Below are 26,741 nucleotides of genomic sequence, written 5' to 3'. Positions count from 1 at the left end.
GCTCGCGCACCCTCTCGCGTTCCTTTATTATTATATCTATGTTCTTGTCGTCTTCTGCTGGCATCAGGGCAGGCATGCCGATCATTTCCATCATTTCATCAGTCGTACGAGCCGTTCTTGATTTCCACAATCTCAGTCCTAACAGGGCGGCCATTCCCAATATTATTCATCCAGCTATTATCTTAATCCAATCTGACACCCATGATGGCATCCATAACCATAAATATGAAAACCAGCTACCATCTCTCTTCACTCCCTTCGCTTCCTCTTCCATCTTGGCGTGCATCTTGGCATGTTGTGATACTGCCTCAGAAAGCGTGCCATTGTCTGTGCCGTTGCCAGGGTTAAATGTGCAACATGAACTTCCTATTTTTGCACAAACTCCTCCTTACATTGCTGTAAGGAGATCCAGTACATATCTATTCTGGAGTGCTACCATTCTCACTGCCCTCAATTCTTCTCTTATCGCGTTGAATCCATTGGCGGTGGAGTTTGTCATCATTAATTCCCATCTTGTTATCTGGAGCCACTTCGCGTTTGCATACGCCTGCAATCCTGGATGTATTATAGAAGAAAAGAACATCGCTGCTCTTCTGAATAGTCTGTGTCCTGGTGGGATGTCAATAAGAGCTGTTTCCTATCTTCCCCACAGGTAGTTCCCCATCAGTGGTTCTCCTTGTCTTCTCACTCTTGACAATACTGTTTGGTTCTTTTCCTTTTCCTCTTTATTTGTCGCTGATCTTTTCTTCCTTTTTGTTTCCTTCGTCCATTTTGGAAAGCTTCGCAGGTTGACATGTTTCTGTGGTACTACTAGGGATGGTACGTTTATGTGTACCATAGTGCATATTCCATTCCATGATGGCGGCAAGCTGTGGTATGCCTTTTCTCTGCAGGCCCAATAGTGGTCCATTAGAACTGCTGTACCGACACCTTCTGCAGTTATCACTACTGTCCTTTTGCAGTTGCTGTTTCTGCCAACCTCAACGTCTCTGCTCTAGCCATGTTACCAGTGCTGCGCTCTTTATCCATCCGTTGTAACACTTATTGTTCTCTTCATCCATTTTTTCCACAGTTGCCTTTGTTAATGTTATCATGTTGCTCCCCACAACCCCATCAGTCCACCCTTCTTTCGTGTACACTTTCCCATATATTACTATCAGCGGTCTTTCCCAGCATCCTAGCGTTCCAGGAATCTCTCTTGCATGCCATTCACATGGTAGGTAATTCAATGTTACTTCCTTTGTTTCCCCCTTGTCAGGTCCGTCCGTCACATATTGGACTCCCTGTGTTAGTTGCCAGTAGTGATTGTACATGCGAAGTGTCTTGATAAAGTTATTTTCATACGGGTATGGGTCCCTTGTCTTCCACTGTAGTATCGCCATTCTCCCTTGGAATCGTCCTTTTGTTTGGAACATGGCCAGGTCTATCCGCTACTCTACTGATGTTGCAGGCACCTCAGTAGCCACAAATGTTCCTGATGCGCTCCTGGCGTATGGGATGAATGAGCACACATAGCAGTTGTCCCCTTACAAATTTCAGACATGTGCTGATACCACATGTTATTTGAGACGTGTGCGGACTCTGTAAGATATGTGTCTACCCCATTGTTATCAATAGTCATGCTACGTTTAATCCTCTTCCCTTGTAATCTTGGGTTGCTAGTACCACCTGATACCGTACCTTTTGCAACCGTGGTTGGGGGGTATGTTAGTAGAAGGTGCAGCCAAGACATAGGAAGCCTATTGTGCCTGCCAGAGAGTGGCAGCAAGTAGTCCATTGATAAACAATAGGCCTATAATTTTTATTACAATAGGTAACATCACTGGCATTTTGTGTCTTACCTTTGCTGCTGTCCTGCAGCTTTTCCTACGATAATGAAGATGCCCGCCTGAAAGCTTCTACAAAATAAGTGTTAATTTGTTAGTTCTGTTAATTCAAGCCCTCCCTATCATGTAGTCGTTTAATGCCCAGGCGAAAAGCTCTTCCCATGCTTTCCTTAGCGTCTTGTCTCTCAAGACCGGTAAGTGCTCGTGAAGGTATGGGAATGATTGTTCTATAATCAAAATAAACGTGTTATAATACACACGTATTCTTCTTTTCTTTAGGTATTTTGGTCTTTTTATAGTATATACAAATTGTTGTGACAGTGCTTCTGGGGTGTTGTTATCCACAGGCAGCATATACTTCTGGGCAAAACGTGTGCGTTAGTACCTCTATTCAGTCCTTCAACATAAACCAGTACAATGCAGTACCTGCATGTGCGAAACAAAAAAGAAGAGAACATGCATGTGTTTATAGTGTGGTGTAAAATGGCAGATATCTCGATAATGTTCTTTAATTAGGTAGTGACTGGCGTGGGGTTTGTCTGGTCGGGGCTTGTTGGGCCAGTGTTCTTCTTAATTTGGGATCTCGTGACCATGGGGTGGGCTATGGGCAATTGTTCATTTGAGTCCTTGGGGATGTTTGGAGTTTGGGAGTGGTCTGGGGCTGTGTTGCTGTTGTCGTTGCTGCTTCGTTGGCCCCGTCGTTGACGCAAGGGCGAGTCTGATCTTTGTAGGGCTTGATGTCATGCAAATGCATCCACACGTTCTTATCTTGTAGTCTTACTGCTCTAGGAGCCGTTTTTTCCACCAGGTGGGGGCCGGTAAAACGGGGGCTATTCCACCGGCGATAGAAATTTCGGAGGAGGACACTGTTCCCCTCCCTTACAGTCCACTGTGTTGCTTGTTGCTGCTCTTCATCTGTTCTTTCTTCCTGTTGGGTGTTCTTCGACCCGCCCCGTGTCTGCTCGAGCTGTTGAGAGATAAAGGCGATACTAGTAATCAAGGAAGAGACGTATTCGTACATTTCTTCACCAAAGACAGTCTGAGATGAGTGACAGTCTGTTATAGCCCTTGATTGAGGTGTCAGTGGAAGGTGCATTTGGCGTCCGGTCACCACCTCGTGGAGTGTGAGGTGGTGATCCGACCCTGGCCTGTTTCTTAACTCAAATAGTGCTAAGGGTAGGCAATAGAGCCAGCTTTTTTTGGTCAACTGCTGTATTTTGGCTATCTCTTCTTTTAGGAGGCCGTTGTGGCGTTCACAAACGCCATTCGCCTGTGGGTAGTACGCATATGCAAAATTGTGGTTGATACCAAGGAGTGCAGTTATGTGTTGGAACATCTCATTGGCGAAGTGCGGGCCATTGTCAGACCGCAACACTTCCCACACCCCCCACCGTGGGAAAACTTCCCTCACCAGGAACTTTGGTGCCCTAAAAGCGTCAGCATGGGAGCATGGATCGGCTTCGATCCACCTTGAAAATGGACATACTACCACAATCATATATCTGTATCTTTGACATACATTGATCATGTCAACGTAGTCCATATGGAGGTATAGAAAGGTTCCTTCCGGCCGGGGTATAACACCTTTGATCACTTGCAGCGTGTGACCGGCCGTAAATTGTTGACAAGTAAGGCAATTGCTAATGAAGTTTGCAAAATGCGAATTTAGCTCGGGACAAAACCGCCCCTTTTTTATTCTTGCTGCAATCACCTCTTTTCCGGTGTGTGCGGGATGATGCAATTGGGCCAGGGCTGTTTTCAACAGGGCCAGAGGCATCACTATTTTGCCTGTATTGTTCTGTCGCCATAATGCGTCTGTGGGGGAAATTGTGCATCCTCTTTTGACCCATAGCTCCTTTTCTGCCATTGGTGCTGCTGCCTGTAATTCCATTATTTGATTTTCAGGGATGTGGGAGTACCCGTCCTTCATCAACATCTGTCTTGCCCCCGCCCTCCCCTTATCTTTTTCTTTTTCTTGGGGGGGGTCCATATCTCACCAAAATATGCAGCATGTTTAGCATGTGCGTCTGCTCTTTCGTAACCTTTGGAAATGGGATAATCCCCGTTCGTATGGGCCTGACACTTCACCAGGGCTATTTCTTTGGGTTCTTCAATTACCTCAATTAATTCAGCAAGTAGTAGGGCATGTTGCACTGGGGTGCCTTCTGCTCTTCTGAACCCTCTTCACTGCCACTTAATTCATCCTGAATGTACAGTTTATGTTACGTATGCACTATCAGAGTATATTGTTACTCGCTTATCAATGCTTTCTTTCAGTGCTAATATTAGGGCCACTAACTCTGCTGCTTGGGCAGAGTAGTGTTGTGGCAACTGAACGCATTTCACTGCGACATATGTCAAATCATCTGTCATTCTCACCACTGCTGCTCCTGTTCTGCGTATCCCATCACTCTGGTCAATTGTTGAGGACCCATCAATGTACAGTATCTCTCCCCCCCCTCTAGGGCGTTGTCTTCAACCTTTCTTGTGCTGGAGTAAGTGTCAATGGCCTGGGTGCAGTCATGAGTGTAGCTGCCATCTTCCACTACCTCTGCTATGAACCTCGCTGGGTTCACGCTGTTGCATCTTACAATTGTTAGTTCTGGCCTGGACAAAATTACTTTGTACCCTGATGCCCTCTGAGTGGTCAGGGTTGACTTTGGTTTGTTCAGTATTGCAAAAAGGGCATGCTCCCAGTACAGAGTGGTCGGACAGCCCATTGTTAATGAGGATGATTTTTCTACCGCAAATGCTGCGGCAGCCAAACTCTGTTCGAAGTGACCTAACATTACAAGCTCTAGGTGTCCACTATAGAATGCTACTGATTTGTGACCCATGCTAGTTTTCTGTGTCAGCACTGCCTTCATTACTGCTGAGCTGCAGTGTGAAAAGATAAAAAATTGTGCTTCATTATTTGGGGTGGCCAGTACTGGTGCAGTGGATATGGCATGTTATTAGTTCCTGAAACGCCTCTGTCAATTCTGCAGTGCACCTCAGCTTCTTCTCCCCCTCTGCGCTTCTTTGAGGGCCTCAAGCAGTGGTCCTTATGTATGAGCTGTAATCAAAAACCCAGGCCCTGCAGTAGTTGCATAGGCCCAAGAACTGCTGGAGTTCTCTCACTGTTTGTGGCTGTGGTGTGTTCATTATGGCTTGTGCCCTTTATGGTGCAATGTTCCTTCCATTTTGTGAAATGAGCTGGCCTATGTAGAGCACTTGTTCTTGGCAGTATTGCAGTTTTTCCTTGTCTACCTTGTACTCCTTTTCTGCTAACACTGTGAGCAGTTTGATGGAGTCTCTCCTGCACTTTTCTTCTGTGGTGCTGCAGATGATTGTCATCCACATATTGCAGCACCGTGCTTTCCATCTCAATGTTACCCAAGTCCATTTATATCACCCTGTTAAAGATGGATGGTGACTCGCGTACCCTTGGGGCAACCTGGTGTGTTTCCATTTTGTGTAACGGTATGTGAAACCCGTCAAGTCTTGTGAGTCAGGGTGTAGAGGTATTGAGAAGAAAGCATTTTTTAGGTCAATCACAGTAAATCGTGATGCCTCTGCAGGTATTCCACATAGTATAGTGGCAGGATTAGCCGCTATAGGGTACTCTGCTTCTACAATGTGGTTGAGGGGTCTTAAATCTTTGGATGAAACGCCAAGCCCTTCCCTTAGCCTTGCGCACAGGGTACACAGCAGTGTTGCATGGAGACTCTGATAGTACTAGTATACCTCTACTGATCAGTGCTGTTATCGTTTCATATATCCCCTCATCTGCCTCTTTTGATAGGGGTATTGCTTTACCCTTGGCAGTATTGCTCCTTTCTTCAACTTTATTTTCACCCCTCCAATGCTCTAGATGCAGCCCATGTCATATGGACTGGTGGTCCATAGAGATGCAGGCACTGCTGCCATATCCTCCTCGAAAAATGGTACGGTGGTAGTGGTTGGTGCCTCTAGCGCCAGTGCCATCTTTTGCGCTATGTCTCTGTATGTCACTGTTACCAGATGTGGACGCTCATCTCAAACACCATCTCCCCCTTACCGTTATCGTCCAAGAAGAGCTCCTCATCAGATACCTGTGTTAGTCGGCATCCCTCTACTAGTGCTATTACTGCTCTCCATGCTCTCCCTTCCCGGTCTTGGACGTGTACTGCAATGTAGTCTTGTGTTGCTACAATGCTCTCAATATTCAGTGATATCCTTGTCCCTTCCTTTTTGTTGGCAATTGTCTTGGGTCTACAAAGGTAAGCTGCTGGCCTCCTCCAAATGTTCCCTTCAATTCCAGGTAGCCATGCTATTGCCATGTCTGTCCCATATTGGAACAGCTCTCCATCTACTGGTTCTGCTCTCAGTACTGTTTTGCTGCAATAAGCTTGTAGTATTTGTCATGCTGCGAGCATGTTTATTCCTGGTGTGGAGCATATTATTCCCTTGTCAGTAAAGGAGATAGTCATATTCAACCTGCTCATGATGTCCCTACCTAGTATGTTTACTGGTGACTTTGTTGAGTATAGCAGTGGGAGGGACATGTCGTGATCACCTACAGATAAGGGGATGTTATCAGTGAAGGGAACCAACCCTGGAGCCCCAGAGAATCCTTGAGTGTTCATAGCTTCACCTGACAGTTTAAACTTCCCCTCCCTTATGCATGACCTAGTGGCCCATGTGTCAACTAAGAAGTAAACATTTTTGTCACCCATCGTCACCATATTCATGGTTCCTCCGCAGGGTTAGGTGTTACCGATAGGATGGGACACATCAAAGACATCTGTGGGCTGTCCTATTGCGGGGTACAGTGACTGTCCATTTCCTGTGTACGGGTTGTGGCCTAGTATTGTCACTTTCCCTAGCTGTGTTTGTGCCACAGGTGTGTCAGTGGATATTATTGCATTGTCCTGTATTTGTGTGAGCTGCTGCACAGTTTGGACCTCCTGTTGTTGTTTCGCAATTGGTCGCTGCTGCATTTGTGCGTATGTTTGTAGTGTCTGTTGTTGTGGTTGAGGGTGTTGCGTGTATGATTGTGATTGTGGCTGTAACACCTGTGCCTGTTGTGGTGATAATTGCTGCTGTGTCCCCTGCTGTTGTGTGTGTGTGACCCTGTTGTTCACCCAGAGGTCCTTGCTGTCCTTGCTCTCCCCAAGCCACCTGTGCAGGCCTCATTCTGCATGTGCGTGACATGTGTCCCACCATCCCACATATCCAGCATGTCGGTGGTTCCTGTGCTTGCCATTGGGGTCCCCCCATGTTATCCTGTTACCCCTGTTGTCCTTGCGACTGTAACCCCGGAACGCTCCCCCTTGTTGTTGTTGGGGGTGGGGGGTGGGCCATATCCTCTCCCTCTCATTTGTCCGCCCCTTTCTCTATAATTATTTGAGTACCCATTTCCCATTTGCATATAACCCCCTCCCGCGTATGCTGTGTATGGTGGGGGTGGTGGTGGGGGTGGGGGTGGAGGCATTTGTTGTGTCGTTGCCTGTGCTTGCTGTATTGGTAACACCTGGTGTTGTGTTGTGTTTTGCTTCGATGTTGTCTGCGTGGGGGCGGGTGCTGTTATCAGTGCTCCCTCCATGGCATATTTTGATAACTTCATTTGGACCAATTTCGCTTCCTCTGCCTTTCTATCCTCCTCCTTCCGTTTCATCTTTTCCTGCCACATCCTGCAGTAGTGCACTATTGTCAGTTGTATTTCTGGCCAGGCTTTTGCTTCCATTCCCACCAACTTCTTCAACTGTCTTTGTACCTGCTCCGGGAGCCCTTGTACTAGTTTGTGGTAGATAATTGCTAGTGTTTTATCCCACGGTTCTCGCGTTTCCAAGCGCCACTTCTCCTGAATCTCTTGGATGTACTCAACAGGATCTTCATTCTCACGCATCTTGCGTGAGATTATTGCTCCTATGTCTGATGTGTCTGGGAATTGAACCCTCAACGCCTGCCAGAGTGCATGTCTGCAGTTGGCGAATAGTGCTCCGTCATGTGCCGTGTCGTTTATTGTCACCCCTGGGAAACCCGCTTTTCCAGATGTCATCAGCGGCATCCCCCAGTTTGGAAATTAGGAGCCCCTTCACGTCTCCCACCGCTAATGTTTGCCCGCAGTTTGCTTCTCCATTTCAAATATCCACTTTCCAGCTCCAGCACCCTGGGACGGGAGCCAGCATTTTATATTTTCCTTATTGGCATGTTTCCAGGGGATATATTGTGGTCTGGCTCCTCCCCTCTCTAGTAGTGGCATTAGGTTGTACTCCCTCTCCTCCCCCCTTGTTCGCCTGTGTGTGGTTATGTTAGTATATTCCTCATCTTCCTCCATATCTCGTAGCTCTTCAAGGTTGTCAATGTTACAGGAGCTCACCCTCTCGTCTCCTCGATCCTTCCTCCCTCTTTTGTTACCTTCTTGTCCTTTCATTTGTGTGCTTGCTCCTTCTTCCTGCCTACCCCCTGGAAGGTCCCTAAGTCTGCCAGCATATGGTGTGTGTACAGGGGTTGGTGTTAATGGGCAAGGCGTTTCCTGGTTGCTTCCCTTACCTTAGTTTCTCCTGCGCCCTTTCCCCCCCGTCTCTCGCATGCCCATGGTGACTCACAGTTAGTGCGCGTTATGTATAATTTGTCTAAACTCTCCCTGGTGCCACTTCTTCCACTATCGCTCGAACCTTCTTCTTCGTTGCTGCAGAATCCATCAGGAAATGCTAATCCCCAGTCTGTGTGTTTTCCCCCCACTGTTGCTGTCCTTAAATCTGTTAAATCCACGTCTGTGTACTTGCCTCCCTCAACCACATCCTCCTGTGTTGATGTTGTTAATCTTCTTTTTCCACAGTCCCATTTCCCATTCTCTTCCCTTTCCTCCTCCTTCCTTCTCATTTCCCCATTTTCTGCGCGTACCACCCTTTCCGCTATTGCCCCTATGCGTTCTTCTTCCTCTGCCTGCTCCTTCATTCTCGCCATCTCTGCCTTATTTACCTTCTTTTCCTCCTGTCTCCTCCGTGTTTCCTTCTGGAACTGCCGAATCAGCGCGCTTCGTTTGACCCTCAATTCCACCAACCTCTCCTCCAGTATCTCTTCCTCCTCTCGTGAAAGTCTCCCTTCTTCTTTACTTACCTCGTGCTCTGTTTGTGTGTCATCCTTCTCTTCCTTATTTATCTTTCTCACTGCGTCCTCCTCTGCCTCTGTTAGTGTTCCCCAGAGCTTCAGAAGCACCTGTGCTGCAACCCACTCGTCTGGTCCTATGTTTGCAAAATTCCTTAGGGCCTTCCTGTCACCCCCCGTTCCTGCCTGTGTTGTGGTTGAATCTACCGTACCCGCCGCCCCAACCTCTTTTGACAATCGTCTGGGGGTGCGGATGGTGGGGGGCTGTACGCAGGGTTGGAGTATCCCTCAGCAGCCATTAGTTGTTGTCGAGCGGCTTCTCTGAGTTCTGTTATTGGGTACAACTCCCCCTTCCTCCTTCTTCACTACCTTAGCCATGCGCATTTCCTCTGCCCCTTCCTTTTTAACCTTTGCCTCTGCTACCGCAAATGATCCTTCTGCCTACTCCTCACTTCAGTTATGGGCGATTTTCCGCATGTCGTACCCTCACCCCTTCCTTTCACCTTCTCTTCTTTTACGTCCTGTACTGCGTACAATCCTGGGGCTCCCGGTGTGCATCCCTGAAACATCTTCCACATATCAAAAACCGCTAGGTGGTTTGCTCATTTTTTCCCTTTATAAGTATCATGCAAGTACGTCAGTAAGTGATGTTGGGCGTAAATGTCAAAGCTGCCGTTGGGCAGCCATGGTACCCTTATTTTGTTATCAGTTCCTTATGACCATTCAATACTATACTTTATAATCTTTTCTCTATGTGGTGAAAGTGTTGCGCAAATGTGTTGGAGTGGTGTAATAAAAGCGCTTGGTCTGAGCCCCAACCCTGTTCCTGCACCCGACCCATAATACATTGCCATGTTACACTTTTACTTTTCTCAACGTCAACCTTTACCTGGCCCCGTAAGCTGGGGACTTTCGACTGTCCGCTGAAAGAGAAGCAATTTCCAATGTTACACTAGTATGTTTTTTTAATCCTTTCTTCCCGATGTTACGACTATGGCCCCCTTCGGCCGTGGCACACAGAACCCCCTGCGGCTGTGTGCCCTGTGCGGTGCGCCTCTGGGCGGCCCCACCTTCCTGTGCCTCCTGTACTTGGCACACCTTCAACTTAGCTCGTCCTTATCCCCGTCCCCACTGTCTGCTCAGATCGCTCCCTCTTCTTGTACAACCCCCTTTTCGAGCGTGGCCGGCGTTCTACGTGCGTTGCCGCCTCTCCCCCCTGGGCTCCTCCCCCTTCATGCCCTTGGTCCTTGGCCACCCGCAGAAAAGATGCGAGATGGTCGCGGTATCCTATACAAGCCTTATGGGTGACGTCACCAACCTCTACAAGACACAGTAAGTACGCACAACTTTAGAACCTTATGAACATGCGCTATCTTTTTCCACTTGTATCCCCTGTTAACCCCACAGCTGTCTTCCCACTTCGTCCAGAGCGAGGAAATCAACAATCAATTACTTATTATAACCAGCTGCGCACGCTGCGTCGCCTCGCGTGTGATACGCCCCCTCTCCAGAGGAGCTTAACCAGCCAGTTATCTTCCGCACTCGGTATGCAATCTAGCTACCCCCTGCGGGAAAACATCATCTACTTAAGGAGCTTCAACACTCAATTAGTAGAGATCATCATCTATTCATTGATCTATAACGTCAACGCATAGGAAAACCACACCTCCCTCTTACACAGGTGTCCGCGATCCTGAACCAATCCATGCCCTCTAACGGTTGTACGTGGGTGCCCGAGGCCCCACCCAATTCACTTTGTGACACTGTAGAGGACAGCCCTCGTGCCTGTCCCACTACGCCTCACACCTCTGCCGCCGTAGAACAGCCAAAATCAATTTTCACACGCTCCTACAACCACCCGCCTCCCTCTTCACAATTCCTCCCCCCTCCCACACATTACGTTGCTGGTTGGGTGTGCAATACTGACCAAGTCCTCGTGAGCCGGGGCCGCTCTACTGTGGGCACCCCTCCAAAGCGGCTCGCCACCTCCCCTCGTCTGGGCCACGTCTGGACACTCGCCAACTGCGGGCGGGATACTTCTCAAGTCGGCTCCCGATGGCCAATGTCCGGATTGCGCTGTCCGGTTTTCTCGCAGTTCTGCGATGGTCCTTTAGTCTTCAAAAGGGGGCAACGGCAGAGGGGGCCACGCTGCCGCGTTGCCTCGTTGCAAGAGGCCTGGTGGTGATGTCCTTAAGTTTAGAGAGACCTCAAACAGATCTCAGCAGTGCCTCCAACTTGTCGGGGCGATTTCCCGGGGGTCGGCGGAGCCGTCCGTGGACCTCCGAGGCTGGGGAGGCCCCAACTCCTCCCGCGTCCCAAAAGGAGTATGACACATGCACAAGAGCAAAGTAATTACTGCTGTTTATTGTAGAAACAGCAAGGATTGTTCTCAGCCCGTATGCATCCGGGAGACGCTCTCTCTCCGTTAGTGGGGCTCGCAGGCCCTTTTTACCGTAGTGTGATGCGCTACTCGCGTCACCTGGAAAAATCGTCACAAAACCTAATGCCACTTAGGGTTGGCTGCCCGAGTGGTAGGGTTAGTATAGGAACATATAGAAAGAAATGTTAGTGGATGAGGAAGGGTCAGGTGGTACGCTTGGGCTGTCCCTAACAATTGCTACAGTAAATTGGTTACAAGGGGACACTTGGTGATTGGCTAACTAAAATGGCATCAATGCAGTGCCCCTCGTATTCTGATTGGTTCCCTCGCGACCCCCCCAAGCCTGGGACCATCGCCGTTCCCAGCTCGCAATGTACCTGGTACTGGCAACAATCTGTAACTATGTGTTAATGGTAGACAATGGACAGGTCTTGCTAGTGGCTGATGATCACGCCTTTCCCACTGGTGTAGGTGTCCAACTAGTCGCTTTGTTGTTGCAACCTGTGTCTCAGACATGGGATCCTGGCGATTCTCTGTCTCATGAGCTTGGCATTCTGTCAGGTCGGCTTGGTCACGTGTGGAGAGACCGTAGCTGGAGCAGAATTATGAGCATTTGATTTTGTATTTCAGCTTTGAGGGGTGCTTGGCTGCGGCAAGTGTAACCTTGGTGCTAGAAGCGCAGTGTGTGAGTTGCAACATTGCGGCCTTGGCTGTGAGCTCTCGTTGGGCTCGTTCTGCGTGGTCAGCGATTTGCCTTTTCGTCTTGGGAAGATTTTTGTCTGAGAGGCTCCTGCCTGGGGACTCTTGCTTGCGGCCTACTCGGGCCTAGTCCTGGGTGGGGATGTACAATCCATAATATGGAGTCACGAGGTGATAGAATGTCACAAACATCAGTAGATACATAAGATGGCCTCTCTATGGGGATAGATAGCGAAAAAGCATCTGCAAGCATGTATACACTAACTCTTCAGGCATCTTGCATTTCTGCGGTGCTGTAGGAGGCCTATGTGAAAAATAACATCGATGTGTGTCAATCCGCTACGTGATAGCACTGAGTATGTTATTCGTGTGGTTTGGTGTGTGAGTGATCAGTGTGCATGATGGCATGTGTGTTCTCGTCCGTTGGCTATGTCGTCATGGCATCTCTAAAGATGATGGGTTTCGTGGTTGTTGTTTAGTCAAGCTGCTCCATGTCGCAGACATCGGCTTGACCAGGGCGTGGTATTGGACATGCTCCTCATGCGTGTGGGCCGCGGACACATGGCACCTTATCTGCTAAGGAAGTGAATGGGTCGAACTCCTCCCGCGGGGGGGTGCTTGGGCCGCGATCCTCTAGGCCAGGGTCTGGATTAGAATGGGGGAAGGGTGTTTTCCCATTTTCCCACTTCACCTGACTCAATTTTACACGACCTTAAGGCACAACCTGATCACAGCAGTAACTCGTCCCAATGCAGATCACTCACTGCTGCAATATTGGATCACAGTCCGAGGGATGCCCCAGCCCCCTGACCCGAGGAAGGTCGGGAAGGCCTCATCCAGGGACTAGCATTCTTTGCTACTCTACCATGACCCGAGGCAGTGCTTGAAATGGAAAGACAGAAGTTCAGCTACTCACCGTCCCAGAGTACCTGCTTACAGTTGCGGGTACTCGCCAGTTAAAGGTAATGGCTTCCTGCTGAGATGTACCAGTACTATGCCTTTCTAATAAAAGAAGACTGGCAGGGCTGGGCTTAGAGGCCACAGTGCACCAGGCAGCAAAACAAAAATGAGGCCCCCTCTTACCCTGCCACGTGCCCCAGGTCATGCAGGGTAGGGGGTGCCATATTTTTCAATAGCTGCCACAGAGCACCCAAGAGGGGGTGCATTTAATTTCAATAGGGTGCCTGCCGTGCCTTCTCCCACTACGCCAGCTCGGTGGAGACCTTTCAATAGGGTGCCTGCCGTGCCTTCTCCCACTACGCCAGCTCGGTGGAGACCTCGAAAGACTCCCGCAAGCTTGCGTGGCAGGGGGCTACAGGCAGGTTCTTGGGACCGGCAAGTACCTGGTGTCCCCATTTAAAGCACTGACCCGAGGCATAACACTGCCTCCAGCAGGAGTGTCTATGATGAAACCAGTAAATCCACTTAAAAAGCCCTAGCACAGTCACGTGGTATTCAAGGGTAAAGTTTGGGGCACAATTGGAGGGTACAGGCGAGTGGACTGCGTCCACCCACTTTGGTTCCAAAGGGCAGATGCAGATCACCTTCCTTTTTTAAAGAGTAGGACTTAAAAAAATAAGATTAGTACTTTTATTAGAATTAAGATGTTCGACCAAGCCTCTGTTGTGTGGAAGCCAGGTTTCAAAGCTGAGTAGTGAGGTTACCAAAACCTTTACACTGGAGCAGTGGTGGAAATGGAAAAAGTGTACTCGGTGGATCCCTCTCCTCTTTGGAAGGGAGGGGTGCTGGAGAGGACAGGCTGGGGCTGAGGGGCGGGGCCACAGGCCAGGTCACACAACACAGTAGCTCTTCGTAGAATCCAAGCCTGGCAATTTACATGCAAGCAAAGCGCATTACGGGAACATAAGAGTGCCTACACTTTTTTATTTGAAACATGCTTGATGCTGATTCATTGAGAACCCCCTTTGAACGAACAACGGAAGTTGGACTCTGCTGTTGAGAAATTCTGTAAATTGCAAGAGATATACACTAATTTGGACAGCGGCAAAACAGTGTGTGAGGCGTTGGCAGTTGTTGCATTCATGAGTCTCCCGGAAGCAGAGCTGGCCTTAAGGCAGGGCGACCGCCTGGGGCACCATAGTCCCCCAGGGCGCCAGCTAGAAGGAGCATTTCAAGGGCTACCCCGAGCTGGCGTGGTTGGAGAAGTGCCATTTTGAAATTAAATGCGGGAGCGGACGCATTTAACAATAGGGTGCTGGCACCCAATCGAGATAATTACCTCCCTGCTCTGGCGCAGGAGTGGGGCGATAATCATATTAATAGGGTGCCACAGCACCCTATTGTTAAATGCGCTGACTCCCGTGAGCGCATTAAATTTTAAAATGACATTTCTCCCACCACAAACAGAAACATTTGGTGCCTCCACACACCCCCAACCCCTGCCACCCCAATTGACCCGGGGCATGGCAGGAGGGCTCGAGAGGACGCCAAATTGTTCTTTTTCTGCCCGGGGCGGGCGCTGCTGCCACTAAGGCCGGCACTGTCCAGAAGCACGGACTGCGAGTGCGTGGCTTGAGAGCAGATCTGGGAGGTTCTTGGGCTAGCACCCGATTCTTGGGACAGAGTATCGCTCCTGCAAGACACACTTTGCCGGAGCGCTGCGCTCCGTCTTGTTTCGGCCCATTTCCTACCCTGACTAGAGCACGTGAAAATGTATCCAAGACGAGCTTGAAATGACTCGCGTTGTTATGTGCCTGTCCTACCGAGGCCCGGGCTCTAACGGGGCTCCAGGCCTTCCTTTCGGCCGGTACCCCCGAATGCCACGGGTCCCCACCATAGCTGCCCAGTGCACAGCGCAAAAAAAATGGGCATTTCTTTCCATTGTGCCTGTGCCACGCGGCAAAAATGGAAAGAAATGCCCATATATGAAACAAAATAAAAGCGGCTTTGATGGTGGCTCGCCAGGGCCACATTTAATTGGTTGACTTCTCCGGGAGGAGCCTGGGATTTCATGGGCTCGGCTCGTGGTGGACTCCTAGAGCCAGGCCTGACTCCCAGGCTCAGCCCTACCTGTGAAATCCCTGCCTCCCCCAGCTCCATGTCCTGCCTTGTCAGACATTTCTAGTGTTTGTTTTTCAGCTGGGTTTTTTTCTGACTGAAATGGTGATGTTTGTTTGTTCTGTGCATTTTCATCAAGTAGGAAACTCCATTTGTAATGAACTTTTCATAGATCACTTTGGTGTGTAACTTTCCTGTGATGTCACTGAGTATGTTTATGAACCCCTCACCCTCTCCTAGTCCCCGCCCTGTTCTTTAGGACTTGTGCCCTGGTAAATAAAGCTGGAGACTGAGCAGGTAAGGCCCGTTAGTGAATATCGGACACTAGGTAACGCTGCCAAGTTTCCCAGGTCATCAGTGACGCCTCAAGCGAGTCCTGCTTTTTCATTGCATGCTGGAACTTGTAGGCCGACACTTAAGATAGGAAAAGCGAAAGTCCATGTTCCAGCGTGTGATGGGAAATTCCTTACATGCTTGATATTTTATGCCTGGAATTGGGAACCTGGCACCTATTAGAGTGTGTTTGGGCGTCCTTATCTACTGTGAAAACTTTAAAAAGAAAAACAAGCACGTAGGAGGCTTCTGAGGTTGCTGTAATGTCAGTGGGCTGGGCGGGGCTGAAGGGAGCTGTTTATAAATTCGCAGGAGGGTGGGGTTCAGACGAAGCAGCTGTCTCTTCTCACAGAAGCAAGAATGCGTTGCACAGCTGTCGGCGGGCCCCTGTTTTTAAAGGTTTGGGAACAGCTGCTCTGAGACCTCACTGTCGCACGAGAATTGGAAAAAAAGCTTGGCACTTCCTCCTTCCCTCTTAGTTCCTGGGAGCAGCGTCCTGCGCTTCCGGAAACAGATCCCCCTTCGCAAGTCCTTTATATTGTTTTATGTTATGCTCTCTTAGCGACCAAGGGAAGGCGAGCAGGGGCTTGGTTTCTCTTTCGGTCCTCTCATGCGGCAAGCTTCCAAAATCGGGTTTTCTGTGCGCAGCTGCGGAAGGTTTCAGGGCTGCGAATCGGCGACGGAATCACGCAAGGTAATTGCGAATCGGCGACGCAAGTAGACCTTTTATGGAGTTTGTTCTTTCACTTTATGAAAGTCGAGGCTGTGAGGATATACATGTATTCCCCGCGGGATGCTCGCTTTTTGGCTTCTGAGATGAAAAGGTAGGAACTCGGCCTAGTGTCATGTTTTGCAATGGAAAGTCTTGCTCTACTTACTCTGTTACCCAGTGCTTTAAGTGGGGTAAGAAATTGAGGGGGTGGGGGGCTCGTTTGGGGGCGGGGCTTTCATTGTGGGTGTGGCCTAAAAGTGCACAAATCATAGTAAGGTGCACAAACAAATATATAAATGTATGTGAGCATTTATATGTTTGTATGCGTACTATGGTTTGTGTACTTTTCAAGCCATCTTTTATAAACGTAGTAATGTTACATATTTCTATGTTTATTGAAAAGTGCACAAACCATAGTAAGTTACGCACACTTGTGTGCTTACCTTACTATGGTTTGTGTACTTTTCAAGCCACCTTTTATAAACATAGACATTTGTAACATATTTCTATGTTTCTAAAATACGGCTTGACACGTAAACAATTCAAGGCATCTTTTATAAAGCGTTGAGGATGGACAAAACTCAAGGTGGCTTTGTCCGTCGACAAAGCTTTTTAAAAGATGCCGTGAATTGTGCACGTTTCAAGCCGTCTTTTATAAACATAGAAATATTTCTACGTTTATAAAAGATGGCTTGAAACGTTCACAATTCAAGGCATCTTTTATAAAGCTTTGCCAACAGAGAAAGGCGCCTCGGGTCCAGAGATCACTGCTTAGAGCAGATAGATCACAAAGCCTGAGGCGTCTTTCACCCTCTGCGAACCCCCGTGCCCCGTGATTTAATCTGCATATTAGATCATGGAGCCCGCGGATTTGCGTAGGGTCAGTGACCTGGGGAGGGCAAACAAGGGGACAGTAACTTCCTCTGATGATCCTGATGAGGGGTCATCAGAAGAAGTTACACTGACTGACAGAAGTGCCGCCAGCATCGCTGTGGCTGGCTGGCACTTCTGTCAGCTCGCCTGACCATGGCATGCGCATCTCTCGGCTGCGGCAGGATAATGTGTCCCACCAATGTTGTGTGGGACCTGGGGCCCCAGTAGGACCCCGGCTCAGCCCCACTTTCTGGAGACTGCCAGGGCCTGGCCCCGGCAGGCCCCAGCCCACTTAAAGCACTGCTGTTACCCTACTTAACCCCAAAATATATACAGATGAACGTATATCAAGATTGACTGTCCCGTTTTCCCCGTCTTTGCTTTCTGGGACTTGTTCATTTGCTTTTCCTATTGGAGATCTAAAAGTCCCAGAATGCAAATGGAACGACTGGATGGGCATCTCTGCTTGTGCCAATGCCCCAATTACTCTCTAAAATGCACGAGTCCTTCATCACAGCTGGTAAGATAGCTCAGCATGTTAAGCACTTGCTGCTGGATTGTGTGTTATTTGCAGATCACTCGGCAAGACCAACTCCACCTTTCATGTTTTGGTGGTTAGTACAGGAGTACCAACATCGGGTGGTTAATACTTGTATCTAAACCTGTTTTACATACAGTGCGTTGTTGAAAGCGGGAAAAAATCCCATTATTTAGCAAGAAGTAAGACAGCTCCTAATGAAATTGTCAAACCCCTAAGGTTCAATTTGTAATGTTTGACAAAATGATTGTGCTTGGTGATTTATTTATTTATTTGTATTGTTGGTCCACCTGCACAGGTGTTGTTGCTTGCAGAGCACCACATCACACGTGGACTCGTAGCGTGGTGTGCAGGTGCGTTTTGTCATCTGGTGATTGGGTTCTCTCGTGGTCTGGGTTTGTTTGGGAGCCTGAATGTCACCCAGTTATATACACGTGTTATTAAGTGCAAGGCTAGCTAGGAGACACCGCAGCGCAGCACACCGTGGGGTATGGGGAGCAGAGAATAATTCCTCACGTGGGCCTAGGAGGGAGCAGATGGGGAGTTCACAGGTGAGTGAGTTCTTTGTAGAGGTGGGGCCTCATTTCTGAGTCTGATGAGTAACACTTGAATATATTAGGTTGCACTTCATGCCACTCAAATTGACGAGCAATCTGCTGGGAAAGAGTGTCTAAACATCATTGTAGCACTGTGCAGTGTTGGGTTTTGATTGGTGTGGGATGCTGGCAGGGGAAAACAAACCACCTCCACAGTAATATGCAGATTTCCCAATTCCTCACCTTTTAAAGGCCAGAGGGGCTGGGGCAGTGTCCTTCACATGCCAGGCATCAACAAGCAGGCGCTTACAAGCCTCCGTACGATTTTGAGTATGATCCCTCACAACTGACTATGCTGGCTAGGGTTGATGGGAGTTGTAATCCAAAACATCAGGAGAGCCAAAAGTTGCAGACCACTGGCCTATTGTGACCCCCCCTCCCCGCGGCCCAGCCCGATCAGGTGAGAAGGTAAGCTTGACACGAATAACCCGTCCCTAGCCCTGCTATCCAATCAGAGAGGAGCTTGTCTTGTAACACGCTTTCCCAGCTTCTCCGGCCTTCTGTAGGTCAGACATTCAGAGACTTAAAGCCTGACAATGGGAACCTTGACCTCTAGGAAGGGTTCCAACGCCACCTACCTGCTCAGACTTTGGGCACAGTTGGGCTCCATACCCACTAGTGGGAACATCCGTGCGGCACACCATCCATGGCCAGTATTGGGGATGCCAGAGAAGTCCTGCATAGAGCAGAGCTAGGGGGCATGACCTGAGCCAGCCAAATTCCCATCCCTGGTGTCCTGCTCCCCCACAACAAAAGAGCCATACCTCGCTCCCTTCCCAGCCCCCGCAGTACAAGACCCACACATGGCTTCCTGCATCTCCTCGACCATCGCGCACACAACCTCTGGCATGCTGCCTCTCCACTCCCACAGCCCAAAATATGGCATCTGCTATGGCAGTTGCAGCCAGTGTGGACACATGTTTTTGCTCTGGATTACACGGGTCAGGATCCTAGCCTCGTATGCACTTTAGACAGGGGACCACATATCTGCTCCCAGGGTCGCACTGGGGCATACAATTGTGTCAGGCACCAATGGAAAGAGTGGGCCACCGTTACAAATGGCAATTCATTCTTTCTGTGACAGACTGAATAGTACCCACAGGGGTGTTTGTCGATAAAATATGATGCAAGTTGTGCAATTGGATGAATATGTATTCCACAGCAGTGGTCAAACGTGCTAGCCGCATAAGGAAGTAACTCATCAAACTGGCCCACGTTGGCCACAAAAGTGTCTCATTTGACGCAAAAAACTGGCCTAGACCAGCATTTTATGTTTTTGGTTCGGACATTGCCCCATAGGCCAGCCCGAGCCTGTCTGCTCCACTCAAGTGATACAACTGTGTTGATGCGTCGCTTTGAGCTAAAATGGTACTCCGTTTTATAGCAAAAACTTGAAACGTACACAGACCACACTGTAGACGGGATCATACATCTTTACGTTCACCAAAAGAATAGGTTTGCAGCTTTTGTGTCTACACCTCAACTGGGAGACAAGTAGCACACATCAAATCAAATTGGCATTCACATAAAACACCTCTTTAGGTTTTCCAAGTATCCTTTCAAAAATTGGACAAACCACAAAAACGAACAAAGCGGTGGGACAAGGTTACCTGCTCCTAATCGCTTGACACCAGCTCAGGATTTATGATGCTTGCTGGCTTACATACAGAAAGCAAACTCTTTTTTGTGTGTGCAGGCCAAATAAGCAGGCATTTTAGAAATGAGTGGGCTGTTATTACATTAATCGGCTTAATGGGCACAGCTGCTGGGTGGCGGAGGGCGAGTGCATATGTGCACGTCCAGTTCTTTTTACCCAAGATTCACACTAGCTAGACCCCTTATGGATGATGACGCAATCCTGGTCCGTTTTCTGCCTTGCAATGAAGGAGCTTAACATTTAAATACGGGTTGGTTAAAATGAGATGCGTGGTAAGGGTATTTGCTAGGTCTTGCTTGGCATGACCCCTCGCTGGCATTCCCTCTCATGATGACTCACAAGGCCGAGAGATCCGATATTATATGCGGGTGGGCAGAACAAAACACCTGGCAGACACTGCCTACCCACCATTTCAACCCCTTTTTCATTTCGGCGATGAGCAGACCAAGCGACCAGTGCCTTTCCTGTCAAGGGCGACTCGGCGCTTGGCCCGAGCAGAGGGGTAGACCGGGTTTGGCCGGAAAGAGCAAGGCCCACCCAAAATCTGTAAATGTTCACTGCGGTGTGTCCAACTACATTAGCCTCAGGCCCCACTTGTTAGACACGCCTGGCTACGGCTCTGGGCCCGTGACCTGCCGTGCCTGCCACCCTCTAACATTTACCCAGCTAACCTGTGGCACACGCCCCTTGAGGGAGGGAATCGCAAATAAGTTTGTGAAACATGCAAAGCACAACACAGAGAACCGGTGGCTAACCACCCTGTCTACCAGGAACTAGGTTTGCATCGCTGCCATGGCAAATGATTGTTTACAGTGCAAACAGCCATGTTCTGGAATAGGCTGGGTTTGGTGGCTGCGCTGGTGGATTTCCTGCAGGCGTGGCACTGGTGCCAATATCCCTCCTTCGCTTATGATTTTTGGGGGGACTGGTTTCTGCCTTCTTTCAATTAGAAAAAGTTGCAGTGACATTTTTCCATTTCCTCTGCCTCATTTTTTTTTTTTAATAATTTTACACATTCCAGACCTGGAAGAATACCAAAGACACTCGATCTTGTTAGTTTTTCAACTAAAGTACCCTGAACCTATACATTAAATTATCCTAGCCTGTGTATTTTAACAAGCAGAAAGGTCCATGTGGCTATCAAAAGGTGAATGAATACATACCATATTTGCTCAGTTGTCTGTTATTTGTGTTTTATACTGCACACATCACCACTGTGGTAGTCGTAAAGTGCCGAGCCTTATCGTCTAGAGACGCATTGCGAACCCGCCCATGGTGGCTGTCAGACCATGGTATGGGAGGGAAGAGGAAACCGAGCCAAGGAGAGTAGGAAAGGGAAAGAGCGGGACAGGTCAGAGGCAGAAATGTACAGGGTTAACCCAACACTTGTGGAGAAGTGATCATGTAAGGGTGAGTGTGAGTTGTCGCTGGGAGGAATGTATAGTCTTCAGTGTTTGGACCAGGGGAAAAGTAATCCAAAGAAGAGAAAAGTGCTTCCCTCAGTGGCTGGCCGAGCTTTCACAGAGCCTGTTACTAGTGTGGTGGTGTTACATAAGGTCCTGTTGTGGCTGTGTGGCGGTCTTGAAATGTGCTCTCGAGTTCCTGGGAGTGGAGGGCTCCTATCCAGATAATCCTACATCTACCTGCTGATAACTAGTGTCCCCCCCCTTTTTCCTCTTCTTTTTTGTTTTTTGTTTTATTTTTTTCCCGCCCTCAATTACACAAATGGAATTTATAGGTTTACATGGGAATTGTTGAAGTTTACTGCTTTTACCTTCTAATTCTTCTTCTTTGTTCTGACATTAGGAGGTTATTTTAATATTTCGTCATATATTTTGTCAATTTAAAGGATTACTATTTTGTATAGATTTGTTTTATTCTGTTTGTAAATGTTATTTAATAACCATATATAAAAAAACAAAGATAACCAGCGGGGTTTCTGTTAATGCCGAGCCAGCTGCGGGCAGTACCAGAGCCAGGAATTGACTGTGTGCTGAATGGACACAAGGAGAGTTTGACTAAAAGCACCACCCCACAAACCAAGAGCATACCAGATTGCCTCGAGTGGAGACAAGAGGGCCACCAGTGTTGCCCTTGTGTGGTTAGTTATGTTACTAGATCTTTGTAAATCACCTACTGCCATTATTATGGCCTTGAAGGCCTATGGGGCGATGGTCCTTTCACCAGACTGCAGTTTGAACATGCATGAAAATTAAAGAGCAATATAATTATAAAGTAGCCTGTCAACCTTAAGGGCAAATGTCCACAGACGAGAGCTCTGCTGTACTTTACCAGTAGGAAACATGCAAAATGAACGAATAACATGCAGTCACATGCACATTTCTTAGATATGGTGAAGATGCAGTCGATGCATGGCCACTTGTCTGTAACATAGTGCAGCAGAAATGTTTTTTATTGGATACAAATGTAATGTTGCTGCAAAAATGGCTTTGAACACAAAATATCTCGGCAAAAATGCTGTGTTTTTTTGCGCCACAATCATATAAAGGATGCGGGGGACGCCCCCACAACCCCCGCTTTCCTTAATTGGCATAATAGGGTACACCGTTGCCAGGTCAAACCATGGCATTTTTGCCGCGATATTTTTACTGGCAACATTTTTGCCGCAATTTTATTACCTGATACCCTGTAGAACATAGTGGGAAAAAACATCCCTAGTATTCAGTGACAAATACTCGTCTATAGAGAAAATATAGTCTGAACTCCCTATGAAGGCTGGTTTCAATAGACTATGTGAAAAGTGGAGGTGGATGGGAGAAGGTTATGTCGTTCTTGAAGGTGACAACTGTTTACCAGGGAAGACGAAGACTGTTGATGGGGCTGAGCCAATGTGGCTTTTTTTGGGCACAAGTCCACTCCAGGCAACAAATACACAGGAGCCTGGTACCAGAAAGGCCACAATTACACATCTGATAACAAATTACATTAATTGCTTGTGGCTGTATAATTGTGCAATCCCATCAGTCACCATGCCAAAACCCTACATGGCTTATATTTAGATGTTACTTTGCCACCAGACGTTTGGGATTATATAATTTTATAAACTAAAAATGTTAACTTTCAAAGCTATTTGTTACTGCAAAAACAAAAAACAAAAACCATGCAAAAATTAGAGTAAATTGAGTTCTGTACCAACTCCCGCACAGTGAACAGCTGAGACAAAGAGAGTTTCTGTCAGGGATGTCAACTCTCCAAAATGCCTGGGGATAGCGGAAGTGACATCATGTACCCTATGACCTAAAAAAAGGGAAATTACATGCCCTTTGACCTAGTACAATATCACAGGATGTGATGCCATCTGGCCTTTTGCTGTGGGACATCACAGGAAGTAACATTGCTAAAGTAAAAAAAAAAACGGCAATAATTGTATGATTGATAAAATAACAAATCGTACTAAAGCGAACAAAAGACTATTTTAGTATGCAACTGTATATTCACTATGGTGCTGTCCCATTGCTCTAGTCTAGAGTAACTGTTGGTGGAGTGATCTCGATCCCATTACTGGGCCAAAAGCCTGGCTCCTGAGAATCAAACTACATAAAGCTTCAGATGAGCTTAAAGATGGGAGTGCATTGCCTCTTGGGTTGGATTTTCCTCCAATGGACATAGAGATACGCAGTGGTGGCCTCCCCACCCCCAAAAATTCTGCACTTCTCTGACTTTGAAAAACAGGGTGTACACCGTGGTTGTATTGAGGTGACATTGCATGAGGCGGCGGGCTGAGCCTGTCAGTAATTGCCCGCTGCCCAAGTTAAAGGCCCAAAATGAAGTGAGGGCCAATTAATGTGGGTGGCAGAACCGTTACAAACAGGGTCAGCCCACCGCTGAGTGTAGTAACGCCTTTAGCAACTGTTTAGTTACCTACGCAGGTACTAATGGTGTTTATTTATTTTTTTAAATCAGAAACTTACCTTTTCTGCGTGGCCTGGTGCTTCTCCCTGGTTCACAGTAAGTTTTTGGTTTTGGACTGTGACGTCATCAACATTGGACAGGGACTCTGGGAACCACAGAGCTGAGCCGGGCTGTGCAGAAAAAGTAGGTTTCTTTTTGTTATAAAAAAAAAACACACTCTTTGCACCTGTGTAGCAAACTACACGGGTGCTAGGAGGTGAGGGGGAGGGAGAGCGGGGAAGGGGACGCAAGCTTGTACCATACAGTACAGCTCACATTCCGAGCATCCTGATTGGCCAGCGTCCCCTCCCGCGGTGCTAATGTTGTAGTAATTCTTTGGAGGTGAATTTTGCAGATAATCTGCTTATTTGCAATATAAGTTGACAGTACAAATGTGTGTGGTTGTTTTTGAACTAACAAAAAGTTATACTAGTGATAAAGGTGTTATTACAACAGCTTGAAGGATTAGAGGGTACTGATGATGCTGTGTTATTTGCCCATGACATAAAAGCGCCAATATCTGGAAAAAGTGCCATTTTGGGCCATTTGGGGGAAGACCATTACATATGGTCAAGAAGTCTATGATTTCTGTAATACAGTGGAAGGATTGGCAGCAGCAGGTTTTATTAAATCCTTAGATCTGTTTGCGGTCTCTGTGTGACAGATACTTCTCTTTTAAGCCAAGTGGATGTTGCTCTCTGTGCTTTTTCTTTTTTTGACTTCCTCTATGGGGGATACTTGGAGGTACTATGTGCATATGTTTAGGTTTGAAATGATAGCTAAGCTTGTATGCTACGGAAATGAATTCTGCAATATATGGAGTATATGATATTATCTATTTGTGATATTAAATTCACTTTGTTACGCAACGATTTTATGATATGGTTGTAATATTTAATATGTATTGTGTTATGAATTTTGAAGTTGTTAATACATGTAAAGGTTTCGTGTGTAAACCATATACGATTAAAAAAAAAAAAAATCCCCACAAATACATTTTGTGGGGAATAAAGACCAGACATTTTGTTTTTTGGGCAATGTGTTGTCTCTACTCTTAAGACCATCAACTTATATTTGTGTGTCCTAGTTTGCAAAGCGTGCTGTGGTGATATGATATGATATGATATGGCATTTATAACGCTCCTATACACAAGTGTTTCAAGGCGCGACGAGGCAAGGGAGGGGGAACAGGGGAAGACAGACAACGATCCTACTAGGCCAGGTGTCATTCAGATCGCGCAAGTGCGAGGGTAGGGAGAAAGGGAAAAGTGCGAGGGTGCAGGGAGAGGGGAAAGTGCAGTACATGGGATAGAAGGATAAGAATAAATGGTTGGTAAATGGTGCACACTCTTGAATGCTGCACACTGAACGTTTTTGTCTACCAGCGCAGGATGTGTTACTTTCACTCGGCAAGCTCGTCCCTGTGAGTAGCCATGTGTTGCCAAGCTGCCTGGAGGCGCTGCCCGCAGAGAGCACCTCGAAAAGGCCTTTATTGATACTAACCAGCCTCCAAAGCATGACATCATTTCCGTTACAAGCGCATAGCTCTCAACCATTTTTCTTGCAAAGGCGGGTGAAATCACCCGATTTTGTTTCTGGCGGGTGAGACGCCCATTGGAATGAATGGGCGTGCAGGAGGCCTGGCGGGTGAGTCAGCCCTTTGCAAGGTGGGTGACACCCGCCAAAAGCGGGTGAGTTGAGAGCTATGCAAGCGAGATTAGCAGGCCATTCCATGTCCCAGGTGATGCGGCGACGCCCCCAGCCCAGGGCTGCCCTTTCTCCATCAGTTGCATTCTGGGATTTCTAGACGTGGGTTACTTCAGTGGAACGAACGTGACTAACGCGAACCCCAGGACTGCAAGAGGGGCAGCTGTCAATGTGCTCCTGGCTCAGGGTGAGGGCTTGGGTGGGCGTAGCCAAAACACGGCAAGCTTGCTGGGGAGGGGGCTTACTTGCCCTACCCAGCCGTTGTGTTTAGATAAAATAGAAGTACACATAAAAAAAATGTGGTTGGAGAAATGCTCTTGCCCCTTTTGCAGAGGCGCTTCGGCTGGTCATTATTGTGCAAACGCTGGGAAATAAAACCACAAACTGCAGAATCTGGGAAGTATTCTAGCACTGTACAGCAATCGGACATGCAGGAAACTCGGTGACCGCGTGCCCTTGCTTGTCTATTGTGCCCTCGTTTTCCGACGTTGTCCCCCTACCCCGGCAGCACTGCTTTTCTTTGGGGCTGTGGTTTAGTTTGGCGGCACCTGTGCATGGAATGCGCTCTATTGAGGTTCAACCAGGCGTTCCCATAGAATATCATGGATTGCTCGTAGACAAAACAGAGAATTCCGTGCATTTTCCTAGTAAACTACACCAAGCCCCATCCATATGAGCTGCCATTGCCTGGTGAAGGCATTGGTGCTATACGTTTCTAGATCAAGTATTGGGGAATTTTGTAATGTGCAACAGGCATCCTTGCGGTTGCATCTGCGTGCCTGTGACCTGATCCAGTTGCTGGATTGGCAAAGTTGCATAGTCCATGTTGAGGGATCATGGGAGTCGTAGTCCAAAACATCTGTAGAGCCACCGGTTGCAGACCCCTTAGATAGAGGAGCAGGGTGGCATGTTGCAGATTTTCCTTACCCAGGTAATGGACAGCAGTGTCTCAGAAGTACAGCTCGAGTTGTAGAAGGTGGCAGTTGGACCCCGTTTTGTGGCAGTGGTGGGGGGTGTGAGGTGCTAACCCAGCGTTTAGTAGCCCAAACTTTTAGGGGGGGACAGGGTTGTTGGTCCCCCCCAACTTTCATGCCACCCCATTTTGTCCCCATTCATTTGGCTGGGGCACCTTTTCTTCAGATGTCATCCTTCCCCCCCAACATTTTCAGAAAAGTTACTCCACTGCTCCCTTCCCCATCTGGTTTTAAAAACTGTTCACAATTCAATCCAGAGAAAGCAAGACCATGTTTCCTCCTATTTTCCCGCATTCGTATGTCTTTTCCATGGCACCCTTTTCCATCCATGAGATTCTGCATAGGCCCAAAGTTTTCAACCACTGCTAAAAGTGACTCCTTTGTAAAATCCAGAGAAATTGAAGGCTGATTAGTCTCCCTGTCCTTGAGGAGAGCTCTTCAG

At 47.9% G+C, this 26,741-nt stretch overlaps 1 protein-coding gene across 4 annotated transcripts in view; it reads left to right on the top strand.

Moving 5' to 3' along the window:
- The window catches only part of C1QH1orf21 (chromosome 1q C1orf21 homolog), a 723,044-nt gene that overhangs the window by 185,956 nt on the left and 510,347 nt on the right, over window positions 1-26,741 (top strand). The window contains exon 1 of one of the 4 annotated variants that reach the window (XM_069641067.1): window positions 15,652-15,729. The exons of 2 other annotated variants lie outside the window; for them this stretch is intronic. The gene's annotated coding sequence lies outside the window, so the exon portion shown is untranslated. Of the gene's footprint in view, window positions 1-15,651; window positions 15,730-15,906; window positions 16,025-26,741 lie in introns of those variants that run through there. One more of the 4 variants, XM_069641068.1, reaches the window with a different exon arrangement.

The sequence above is a fragment of the Ambystoma mexicanum genome, chromosome 1q, assembly GCF_040938575.1.
Source record: "Ambystoma mexicanum isolate Mex_15411 chromosome 1q, UKY_AmexF1_1, whole genome shotgun sequence".
Lineage (NCBI taxonomy): Eukaryota > Metazoa > Chordata > Amphibia > Caudata > Ambystomatidae > Ambystoma > Ambystoma mexicanum.
This window is presented reverse-complemented; position numbering and strand designations above follow the sequence as displayed.